The following is a 12,482-nucleotide window of genomic DNA, read 5'->3' as shown; positions in this document are numbered from 1 at the left end:
GGAAATATGCTATGTCGGGAAATCGACCGCACGGATCCATTCCGCACGGTTAACCACAAATTAGCGGTGCCCGAGCTGACGGCGCGACGGTGGGAAGCGGTCCTGAACAGCCTCTCACTAAAGGTGTCTGCGCACGCCGCCGCATTGGCAGAATTGGTGACTGCTGAGTCGCTGTTTGGTAGAATATTGGTGGTCGAAGTTTGCGGGTCGCTCGATATGGAGAGGGTGGACGGAACCGTGGGGTTGCCTGAGGTGATGGAGGTGGTCGTCGAGAGGCCGAGGAAGGGGGGCGGAAACGCCGGACGCTTCGCTTGTGTTGCTGCCGCGCCGTCCCCGTGAGTGAGATGAAGGCAAGAAGGGTGCACCCACGGTGCGTCAACATTGAGAGGGCAGAGGAGGAAGAAGAAAGGATTCAGCAGGATGACATGCAGGTCTGTGCGATCTTTGTTCCCTTTTGCCACGTTGTTTGGGTGGCGTGGCACCACCTTTGAAATGAGTTTGGGAGTTGGAAAAGGAAAACGAATTTGTGAGTCCAAGAGAGAAAAAAACTAAATATATATGACCATATGAGAGAATAAATAATATATCTTTTTTTTCCAAACTAATGGATTGCTTGTAGTATACCGTAGTCCAGCCCAGAACCAAAATGAGAGAGGTGTAGTAATATATCATATGACTTGCCAAATGGGCTAGGTTCGATGGGCCAGCACTAGCACGGACAGAAAAAACACGCGGTTTTTTTTATATTTAAAAAAAATCAAAATTTCAAAAATATATGTCCGTTTTGAAAAATATCAAAAATACCCTCCGGTCGCGTCCCTATAGGGTGACAGGCCCTAAGTGTAATTTTTTTCAAATTCGCAACGAGGTCCCTGGCCAAAAAAAAAATGCAAGGGGGCCTGTCGCCCCCCCAACGGGCGACAGGGTCCCTCCCCTATATATAACCCCTGGCCGCCATTCCCTTGTCATTTGAGCCTAAAAATTCAGGAAAAAAGAGGGGTGAGGAGAAGAAAAGCGGCGAAGCTCTGCCGAATTCCGCACTTGTGATCTACCGGTAACTTCTGTATGAATCCGTTGATATTGTATAACAATTTTATTTAATTAGCGGATTAGCTGAATTAGATTTGGTGCTTTAGAACACTCATTTAGTATTACAATTTGAGTACTATTACAGACTTGTTTTTAAATTAATTATGCATTAGAATAGAATTGAATCCGTTGATATTGTATAACAATTTTATTTAATTAGCGGATTAGCTGAATTAGATTTGGTGTTTTAGAACACTCGTTTAGTATTACAATTTGAGTACTATTACAGACTTGTTTTTAAATTAATTATGCATTAGAATAGAATTATTGTAAGGATCACCGGGGTGTCCGACCCTAGAGGGGGAGGGGGTGAATAGGGTCGCTAATCGCTTTTTAACCTAGGGCTCAAACTACTTGCATAAGATAAACCTAACACGTCCTACGCATGCTAGTTATGACTAAGGTTTATCTATGCTACTCTCTACTTACCCCTAAAAAGACTTGCAACCTAGCTAATCCTAATCAAACTAACTAGGAAAGTAAAGGTATGCAAGGTAGAGTAAGTGCGGAAACGTAATGCGGTAAGTAAAGAGGTAAGTGCAAGAGGGATGCAAACTCCCGAGTAGACACGGTCATGTAACGTGGTTCGGCATAAACGCCTACGTCCACGGGACACCGAGGCTCTTCCGATCACCGTCTTGCACTACGCCACCAATGGCGATGCCGGCAAGCAAAGGCAAGTGCCCACAAGACACCGAGTCTCGTGCACCGCCACCGTCTCTCTCGGTCACCCGGCCGAAATCCACTACGGAGCTTCTCCACCAAGGAGGGGGCCTCCTCTTCCCCCGCACAAAGTGTCGTTGCCACTCCACACCAAGACGGAGGGTCACACGACGGATCACAAGTTGCTTGCCGCAGCAAGACTTCTCTCAAGGGAGCTCTCGCAAGAACTAATCCCTAAACAAGCACTAAGCACTCTCACAAGTGTGCTTAAGCCTATATGATGTACAATGAAGCTCTATGGTGGTTGGAGATGTTCTTGGGTGTGTTTGGGATGTTCAGCAACTCCAGCACACTTCAAATGGACGGGGTGAGGCGTATATATAGGCCACCAAGTCTTGTAGCCGTTGCTCCAACGGTCAGCTGAAAAACTGCGTATCACCGGAAGAACCGATGCCTCTTGGTGGGGTAGCGTCGGTTCATCCGGTCACTCACAACATGAAGTAGCCGTTGAAGTCCTGACAGCAGACGCAGAGACCACCGGTTGAACCGATGCAATGCACCGATGCCTCACCGGTTCAACCGGTGCTGAAAGAATCTTCTCCTGGACGTTGACGTCATTACACCGGTGGTATGCACCGATGCACAGTCGGTTGAACCGGTGCTGAAGAAACTTCTCCTGGGCACTTGACATCGTCTCTGGTACAAAGGACGGCCAATGCACCGACGGTATGCTCCGATGCACCGTCGGTTGAACCGGTGCTGAAGAAACTTCTCCTGGGCGCTTGACATCGTCTCTGGTACATAGGACGCCCAATGCACCGATGCCCTATTTTGGACCGTCGGTTCAACCGGTAACCCCCGTAGGGGGCGGCCCTTTGGGCCTAGCTACGCCTATCTTCTCTTTGTCATCACTTGAACCTAAAAGCCTGAGAATGGTCATCTTTAAAAATCATATTAGTCCAAGTGTTGTGTGTGTCATCAATCGCCAAAACATTATATTGAAATATGGCATGAGAGGCCATTTTCGCTACAATTATGACAGTACCTTATTGATATTGCAGCATAAGACAATAGAATTATGACAGTACCTATATTTTCACGCATCGATTTGGTATACGATATGTGCATTATTTAAATCATTGTTCGTCATTTGGCGCACCACACTATAGCGCCAATGTCTTCGTCAGGATCAACCTACATTCCTTGGAGCAAGTGTGTAGCCACCGTACCTGAAGGAATTGATGTGCCAATGTGCTTCTGCAGTTCGTTATGCAAGTTCATGCAATCTGAGGTTTTAGGAGATGACTACGGCATGAGGTTCTTTATGTGTGAGAACTACGAATATGATCCACCTAAGCGATACGGCAAAGACCGGGCCAAGATAGCAGGACAACATACACTATTTTTCTTTGTGACCTAACATTGAGTTATGATTCTAATTTTTGTTGGACAAAGTCTCCTCCGCCTCTTTGTGATTTTATGCAGTGGTTCGACACCGTGCAGTCGCAGCAGGCAAAGGACTTTGTGGAACAACAAGTAAGGTGGGCTGCAGAACGTTGACGCCGAATGAAGCACGAGGAACAGCAAGAGGAGAAGCGCAAGAAGAGATCCGCAAGAGGATGGAGGAGGTGGATCGTAAGGCGGCGGCCGAACGTGAAGCTGACAGGGAGAGAAAGCGAGAGAGGGCACGCCGTACGAAGGAAGCCGGCCCCGAAGCAATTAGGAAGGGCAAATATCCTCGGTGCACTCGGTAGAGTAGTACCATGTAATCCCGGCATTTTACATTCCATAAGGCATTGTAGGTTTAGATGCAACAAGAAATTACCTTGTCGCGTGCACATGCCACTGCAATTAGTTGTTTATGTTTTCCGTTGAGAGCTTGACTCTGTGTGTTGTAACTTTTACCATTAATTTGCAGTTGTAGCCGGGAATCTATGAAATGTTTGAACTTGTCCTTAATATTTTCGGAGCTTTTTATGTCACTAGAATACTAAAAAGCACATATTTAATTAATATAACGATAAGAAATAAGAACTAAGAAATGCATTACATTAATGTGAACCATCAAATTTTACATCATAATACAACGATAATGAAACACACATCACACATGCAGTGGCATGGCAGAACCCATTGCAAACTACGGTAAACAGATTCCGGACTAACCTAACATGCCTTAGGTAATTTAAAAAAAAAACACAACAAACACAACGATGCAGCATGTCACTAGCACTAGGGTAGTCCTAGTAGTCGTACCCCCACGTAGCAAACTGCGTTGATCCTTCTCCGCAGTATCCACCCATTGCAGATGGTGCAGGCGGTGGTGCCGGAGGCACAGGGCCCTTCTTCTTGTGACAAGGACAGTTGCAGTAAGGAATAGTGCATGGTTCATCCTGTGAACCGGCAGCATTGCCGGTATCATCATCTCCGTCGTCTTTGTTACCCTCGCTCAGAGTCAGTAGACCGGCCTCACGTAACCTGCAATAAACAAAATTGTCGAAACAAAGGAATACCGACGAATACATAAGTGATAAACAATAATATTTCATTACATACCTGTCACACCAATCGTGGTGTATAGAGATCGCCTCCCCGGGTGGATGAGGACGTAGCACCTCTAGGGCTCGGTGCTCAACTGCTGCAAAGTAAGACCTGTGGCTCGAGTCGATAATTGGGTCTAGCAAGGAGTCCATCTCCATACCTGCATTCAAAAATATATGAGAACACATAGGTACATATATGTTTCATACAAACTAGACGCGTAATATTTATACATTACAGATAGGTTCGATACAAACTCCACGCACGATTACTATATATTACAGATAGGTTCGATACAAACTCCACGCACGATATTTATACATTACAGATATGTTCCATACAAACTGCACGTACGATTACTACATATTACAAATATGTTCGATACAATTGTGGATCATGACACCGAATGCATTCCACGAGCAATTCTCGCCGATGGTCGTCTGAACGTAGGAGGTGCTCCATCTCTGGGATTTCCGGAAGGACCGACGTCAGCAGCATCGTGAACTGCATTCTGAGGACACTTCTTGTAGTTGTGACCCAATGCTCCACATTGGCTGCAACGCTTTTGTGCCTTGCTTGCTTCGGACTCATCCATACCATTCCGAATACGACGTGTCTGACGGCGGCCTTTGCCTTTCTTAGTGGCTGGATCAGGAATAAACATCTTATTCTCATTATCCTGAATGAAAGGCCCCACTATTCCAATCCCGTATACCTCATGTCCCCAGGTGGATACAGCTGCTTCCTTGCTGAAGTAAGGTGAAACAAATACTCCTGGCTGCAACCCAGACTCTGCACATGCCGCAATGAGATGCGAGCATGACAAATGCAATAACTTAGGCTTCATGCAGGTGCAGAAGGCTTTGCCATCTACTGTAATCAAACTCTCCTGTACCACCCTATCTCTACGGATACCACGACCAGTTCTATCCTTGCATAGAACCTCAAATCTATGCTCCATTGTACCTGTCGATATGACGCGGTGCAGTTTGGCCTTTTCAATCTTCTCTTGCATACATTGTGCCACTCTTCTGCAAAACTGAATTTGGGAGTTGCTGATGTTTATGCTTGCAGCCATGTAACGCTCTCTGAAATACTTCATGCACCCATACATGATGAACTCAACAATTCCCACAAGAGGAAAGGCACGACAAGAACGCATAACCATATTGAAACACTCTGCATGGTTCGTTGTCTGAATACCATACCGTATTCCGTTGGTATCATAAAGGAATGACCATTTCTCCTTAGGTGCACCTCGAATCTAGTGTGAAAATGGCTTCTCAATTGAATCCCTAGCCTCTGCAGCCTGACTCGTGCCTGTTCCTGCTGCCCTTACCTTCGCTAGCTCTGCAGTCAACTGATCAAGCATCTGCCATAATGCATTGAATTTTCTCTGTTGATTTTGGGTGCACAACCTCTTAAACAAGTTCTTAAGATCCTTATTCTTGAAGTGGTCATAGAAGTTTGCACCCATATGCCTAATGCACCACCTGTTTTGGACATCGGGCCACAATGGAGGCGTTGTCGCAGTTCCACGTTGCAATTTCAGTATTGATTGCAGCAGACCTGCATGCCTATCACAAATAAGGCACACATCTGGATGTGCAGTAACAACATGAACCTTCACTCGTTCAATGAACCAATACCAACTGTCTAAGTTCTCATTCTCAACAAATGCAAATGCGAGCGGAACTATTTGGTTGTTGCAATCTACCCCGATTGCGGTGAGTATCTGACATTTATACCTTCCAGTCAGAAATGTGCCATCAATGCAGATCATCTGAAGACAACACTGAAATGCTCTAACACAAGCACCTATGCAAAAGAAGGCTCGTTGCATAATTTTTTGCCCCCTAGTCACGGCTGGTACGAGGTATGTGTCATAAAAGCTTCCAGGATTTCTAGCAGCAACCTGGGATAACATACGAGGTAGGTTATCATATGATGCCTCGTATGTGCCGAACCGCATCTCGAACACCCTTTGTTTAGCCCGCCATGCCTTCAAATAACTAATGGTGTACTGGTAAGTCTGCTCAATGTGTCGAACAATCATTTTTGTCTCATAATTTAGGTTGTCCATAATCAACCCATATATTTGTTTTGCAACAAAGTCGCATGATATATTGCGATGCGAGGGAAGAACTTCTGACAGCAAACAAGTGTGCTCTGTCACAATGGAACATTTCCACTCCGACTTCCATTTTCCCTTAAATGCATGTACTCGTCATGGACATCCATCATTCACACACTTCACCTCATATTCTTTACTGCCAGACTTTACGACTCTGAATTCTCGTTACAATGATATTGCCCATAGTCTCACAGCATCTTTTACGGCTTCAATGTTTGGATATGTTGCACCTTGCACTACCTCATTCCCTCTGTACTCCCACTCCTGATTTCGTACGTCTTCTGCGACATGACTGCCAAAACCATGCTCATTCCACTCTTTTGGCAATGAGTACTGCTCGTCATCAGATGAGCCCTCATATTCTTCCATTTCTATTGCGGTTTGGTCTTCTGCCTCCATCTCGTCCACAATGTTATGTATCCTCTATCTCCCTCATCAGCAAGGCCCTGTGGTCCCATGTTTTGGTTCTCTGTCTCTTCTGACTCATCTTGCTCAACATAATTGGTCTCTCTTCGAATACTCGGAGTTGCTTGATCTGCACCATGTTGGATTTCATTTTGTGTCTTCTCCCGGATTTGAACAAGAATGGCCAGAGGCCACCCCAACTCTAGAGCTGCTTGCATGTACTTCTACCAGTCATCAGTGTTGTGTATCATCATCAATTCTCATAAATCACTTTCTACCTCCCAATTAACAAGAGACTGGACGGTGATCACATGTGTCAACGGATCAACACGGAACCCACGCTGCAGCCACTTACATATGGAACCAAAACTCCTTTCCAGAGGTTTATCTATGGCGCTAGATGTGCACTTAAAGGCAGAAAGATCTACTCCATTTGGCCCATACAAAACATTGTAGTCACCATAAAATACTTGAAACTGCATCTTGCTCGACATATCTATATATCACAGAATACTTATCGAGTTATACTCTTTACTTCACTACCTTATTTAATAATCCGTAAAAACTAAGTATGAAATTCAACTACAACGTATAAGTATTCATAACTACGTGATGACACTCAAATTCTATACTGCATATGCCAAATTCTATTCTAAATCATAATTAATTTATAAACACGTCTCTAATAGTACTGCAATTGTAATAATAAATGCGTAGTAGTAATTTTCTAAACTAATTTACTACTACGTAACTAAAAACTAAAGTATCATTAAACTCCTACTTAAATGGTTCTACTATAGCACTAATTAAATTAAATTACTCTACAATACCAATGGAAAAATATATAAACTAAATGTACTAACCTGCAGATCACAAGTGCTGAATCCGGCAGGGCTTCGCCGCTTCCCTTCTCCTCACCCCTCTCTTTTTTTCTGGATTTTTGGTGGAATTTTCAGGCTCAAATGAGGAGGGAATGGGGGTCGGATGCTTATATAGGGGCGGGTACCCCGGTCGCCCGAGGGGGGAGCAACAGGCCCCCTGCCGCGCCTGTGGGCGGGGCCCAGTGGTCGCCCGAGGGGGGCGACAGGCCCACTTGCATTTTTTTTTGGCCAGGGACCTCGTTGCGAATTTGAAAAAAATTACACTTAGAGCATGTCGCCCTATGGGGGGCCGACCGGGGGGTATTTTTGATATTTTTCAAAACGGCCATATATTTTTGAAATTTTGATTTTTTTGAAATATAAAAAGAAAAAAGCGCGAAAAAACACAGTCCAAGAATAGTCCGGCCCGTGACCGATCGAGCTAGTAATGTACCCGTGCCAGGCCTAGTGGCGTGCTTGGGCTGTATCCGCGGCACGCGGCCCGAGCATGGGCACCACCCGTTTAATGGGCTAGCATGAGGGCGGCCCGTTTAACAGTCCAAAGTTAATAAATCCTAATCTCCACTCCCTCCCCCCTCTCTCTTCACTCCATCCTCTCTCTTGCGCCGCGGGCTGCAGTGTTGCTCCCCCGTCGTCGCTTGCGCCGGTCGTCCCCACCTCCACGGCCGCCGTTGTCGCCCCCGGCCGCCGCCTGCGCCGATCGTCCCCGCCTCCCTAGCCACCGTCGTCACCCCCGCTCAGGCCGCCGCTGCCCCTCCGGCCTGTCGTGCTGTCGTGCCTCTGGGCCAATGCGCGGGCTGCCGTGCCACAGCGTGCGGGCTTCGCCAGGCTAGTGTCATGTTGTGCCTGGGTGGCCGGTATGGCCAAGTATAATATGATTATATATGATAGAGATAGTGATATATTATATGCTCGTATGGTAAACTGCTAGTAAGGAATAATCTTGAGTTGGATGAGACATCATGCACGCATCATGTGCAGGTCAGTTAATTAGTCACCTTAATCATCTGTAGTGGCCGAGTGCACCTCAAAGCTCTCGGTTTCATTAGAGCAACTCCAGCAGGATCTCTACTTGGATCACTACTTTCAAAGTAGGGGTAACTTGAATCCCTTAGGTAGGGAGGCACCCAAATTCTCCAACCCGGTCCCTATTGTTTTCCCTCCCTCATGGAGCTCGAGCTCAAGCTCGAGCACCCCGCCGTCGAGCTGCCATTGCCCTAAGCTCTTGTGCGCCGCCACCGTGGACTGGGCTGGCAGCGCCGCCCCTGCTCTTGCACGCCGCCGCTGTGAACCGGTCCGCTGCCACCCCGAAGAGCTCCACAGCCGCTGCCCCAATCTCCAGGACCCCTGATGGGGGTGAAAATAACAAGTACCCCCCCCCTAAGTGCCTATCAACACTGGAGCGCCAGAATGATTAGAGTAGCGTGGCCCAACAAGGGGCTGACCCGAGTCAGTCGCAGCCCATCTAGTGTGGCCCAAGACAAGCCAAGATGGCCCATCAGCGGCGGCCTCTACCTCGTCCGACCCTTGAGGGAGCGTTTTCCTCGGGCCGACCCCCGCGGGGAGGCCTCCGCCTCGCCCGACCCTCATAGAACGAGGGGATTACACCACCACGTGGCGACCTGCCAGCTCCGTAGTACAGAGATCATCATTGGTCAAAAAAAGGGCCCATGCGGGCCGACGTGACTGATCGCTCATGCCTCAGCACGAGCCGGGGCAGCAACGACGGGATCCGGATGTGACAACACCTCACCGATTGGACGGTGCACAACCACTCCCCTGGAAGTCAGCTCCAAGGATGGGATGACCGTCCGGACGGACGTGCGGACTGGACAGTCATCCCCCGCTGACACCAACGTGATCGACGGGGTGTCCACTAACACCAGCACTGTCGACGGGGCATCACCTACACTGCCAGGGCATTTCCCGTCCATCGTGACTGCTACAGGGCGTGAAATGGGGAAGGATGACTGTCATCATCGTCAGCAAGGACCGTGGACCCCACCTTGATTGCCGGATGAGGAAGGAGGGGTCGGGTCACGTCCAACCCCCACGACTTCCTCCTTTTTACCTTTCCACCATTTTGTATCTGACCCCCCCTTTCCCTAGGACTATAAAGGGAGAGGGGTACCGGGGACCGAACCTTCACACACACACACACACATTTTCACGCATCCAGAGACTTGGGAGCCCGTTTTCTCTCTCGCCCGTTTGTAACCCCTACTGCAAACTTGACATAGGGATATTCTGCCCGAACCAGTATAAACCCTTGTGTCGAATCCTTGCATTACCATCCGAAGTAGTGACGCGTACACAAATTTACTAGCCGGTGATACGTAACACCAACAACCCCCTTCCCTCCTGACGTGAGGTCGCCTTTTGGATCTGCATCGAGCTCGATTCACCGCACTGCCGCCCTCTACCAAGCCCGGGATCTGCTGCCGCCCCTGATTCTCTGCGCCACTGCAAGCTCTGCGCTACCGCAAGCTCTCCGCTTTCCTCGCGCCCGCGCTCTTGATTCGCCGCGTCGCGACTCGGAGCCCCGCGCATTACCACGTCCACCACTAGCACTACTCCGACTTCTCCGACCTCGCCTCCCCGAGCGGCGCCGGGGTTAGCGGCAGCGGCGAGGAGCTGCTCCAATGGGGTTAGAACAGCAGCCGTCGTGACGTCGTGTTTGTGGACGGTGCCTCGTCGCAGCGTCGGTCCGTTGCCAAGATCCAACGCCGCTCGCCCACACCCACGCCCCCGAGCCGAACGGCCTAAACCCGTGGGTCCAACCTCCGTGCCACCTCACCCCTCCTGTCACGCTCCAGCGCCGGCATAGGCTCCAGCGTTGCTGTCTCCCCTTCCCCCTCCAGGCATCTTGGCGAAGAAAAAAAGTCTCGCCTGTCATAGGAGAGTAGGGGCTAAAATATAGGAACTGTTCTGGGGTTAAAGGTAAAAGTCCTCCAGAAAATAGAAGGAACCCCTCTTCATAAAAGTAGGAGGAAGAAGTAGAGGCTATAACCGAAGATGCTCTTGGCCGGTAATTTTTCTTTCGTCCCAGACGCCTCACCGACACTCTCCGCCCGCAACAAGCTAAGTGTGTGTTTAGTTGGTGAAAAAGTTTGGATTTTGACACTGTAGCATATTTTGTTGTTATTTTACAAATATTTCGTGGTAATCAGTTATACTGTGTAATTAGTTATTTTTTCAACTGCATTTAATGTTTCATATATATGTCCGAAGATTCGATATGATAGGTATTATGTAAACTTTTTTTTGAAACTAAACAGGACCTAAGCCACTTGCGGCGGTAGTGCCAGAGCCAGCGCGCAGCTTGTCCCGCTCGCGCACAAAAGGAACCCCGCCAGTGGACGCAATGATGACGCGGCACGCCGGGGCCGAGGGGCCGAGCCGGTGGCGGGCAGCTTCATCGGGCCACGACGATCGATCGGCGGCGAGAGAGCACGCGAGCAAAGCTGGCCTGACGACGGGTGCATTGCTGCTGTCGTCAGCAGATGTGATGGGCCGTCTGCCCCGGAATTGAATTTGGCCTGATATATCAATGGTGGCGCATGCAGGCGCCACCGGCGTGATGCGGATGCGCAATCCGATCGGTGGTCCGTCGCGTGCTAGTACTCCGTATTAGTTAACCAGCGCTGATGCCCCGTCAAGTACTCACATGCTGCGTCAATTAAGGGACTAAAGCGGAATTAGTATTTGATTCTTCACTGCACTTTCTTATCTTGTCCGAGTCAAGCCGATCCGAAGGTAGCAAAGCCGTGGCTTGCCTGAGGAATACCATGGGCTCTGCATGGTGGATTGTAAATTAAAGGTGCTGGAGTGCAGTTCTATACTATATATGCCGCCAAAGGCGCATTTGGGCTGCATCAGTGCGCCCCCGCCCACACTACAGGCGGACTGCCTGTGGATCAGTGGATCCAAATGCTATCGGATTTACTTCTAAAACCGTGGATTGGATTTCGATCAGATCTGCCGTGTCTTGAATGGAAGCATCACATGCATGCCAAGGACGAGGAGAGGAGAACAGGGAAAATTCGACCTCTCCAATCACGGAATTTATTCCAATCGCGTCTGATGTTTGCTGCCCAAGTCTGTTGGCGACCGGATCGCAGAACAGAACAACATGCAGTGCAGCTGCTTGCTGTGCATCCATGTGTGACGTACTACTAGTAGCATGCATGATGGTACAAGCTACATGCAGCATGTGTTGTACGCTAGCTCTACAGCAACTCTGCCGAAGAAGCAATTCAATATTCTTCAGATTCAGTCACTACGTCAGTGTGCAAGAGCTGGACTGCTGGCTGGAGTAGTATGCAGAGATGCAGTCGTCTGCGCTCTGCAATGACATGGACGATTGCCGTTCCGAGCCACCATCTGCAGTTCTGCATGCGAGGGTTTTTGTTTCCTAGCGTCGATCCGTTAGGCGGCATCAATCGGCCTCCATGCAAAATTGCAAATCTCCATCGTCACATAGTCACACACTGTAAGCAGGGCGGAAAAAATGAGGTGCGCCCCCTAATGATCGTTGCCACATGTCCCTGCAACCGCATCTGACACCCCGAATGGATACACGGCCAGCTCGGCTCCACCTCTCAGCTCCGCTCGGCTTCAACATCCGGCTCCCACACGTGATCCTGCGCTCCGATGGAACTCAAACGGCATCAGGACCAGGGGCGTACTGGTTCACAAATTTCTTTGTTAATGAAAAAGCAAAATTGTAACAGGCGTGCTGTTTGGGTGATGCGATCTTGGCTGTGTAA

Source organism: Panicum virgatum, chromosome 2N (genome assembly GCF_016808335.1).
Source record: "Panicum virgatum strain AP13 chromosome 2N, P.virgatum_v5, whole genome shotgun sequence".
In the NCBI taxonomy this organism is placed as follows: domain Eukaryota; kingdom Viridiplantae; phylum Streptophyta; class Magnoliopsida; order Poales; family Poaceae; genus Panicum; species Panicum virgatum.
This window is presented reverse-complemented; position numbering follows the sequence as displayed.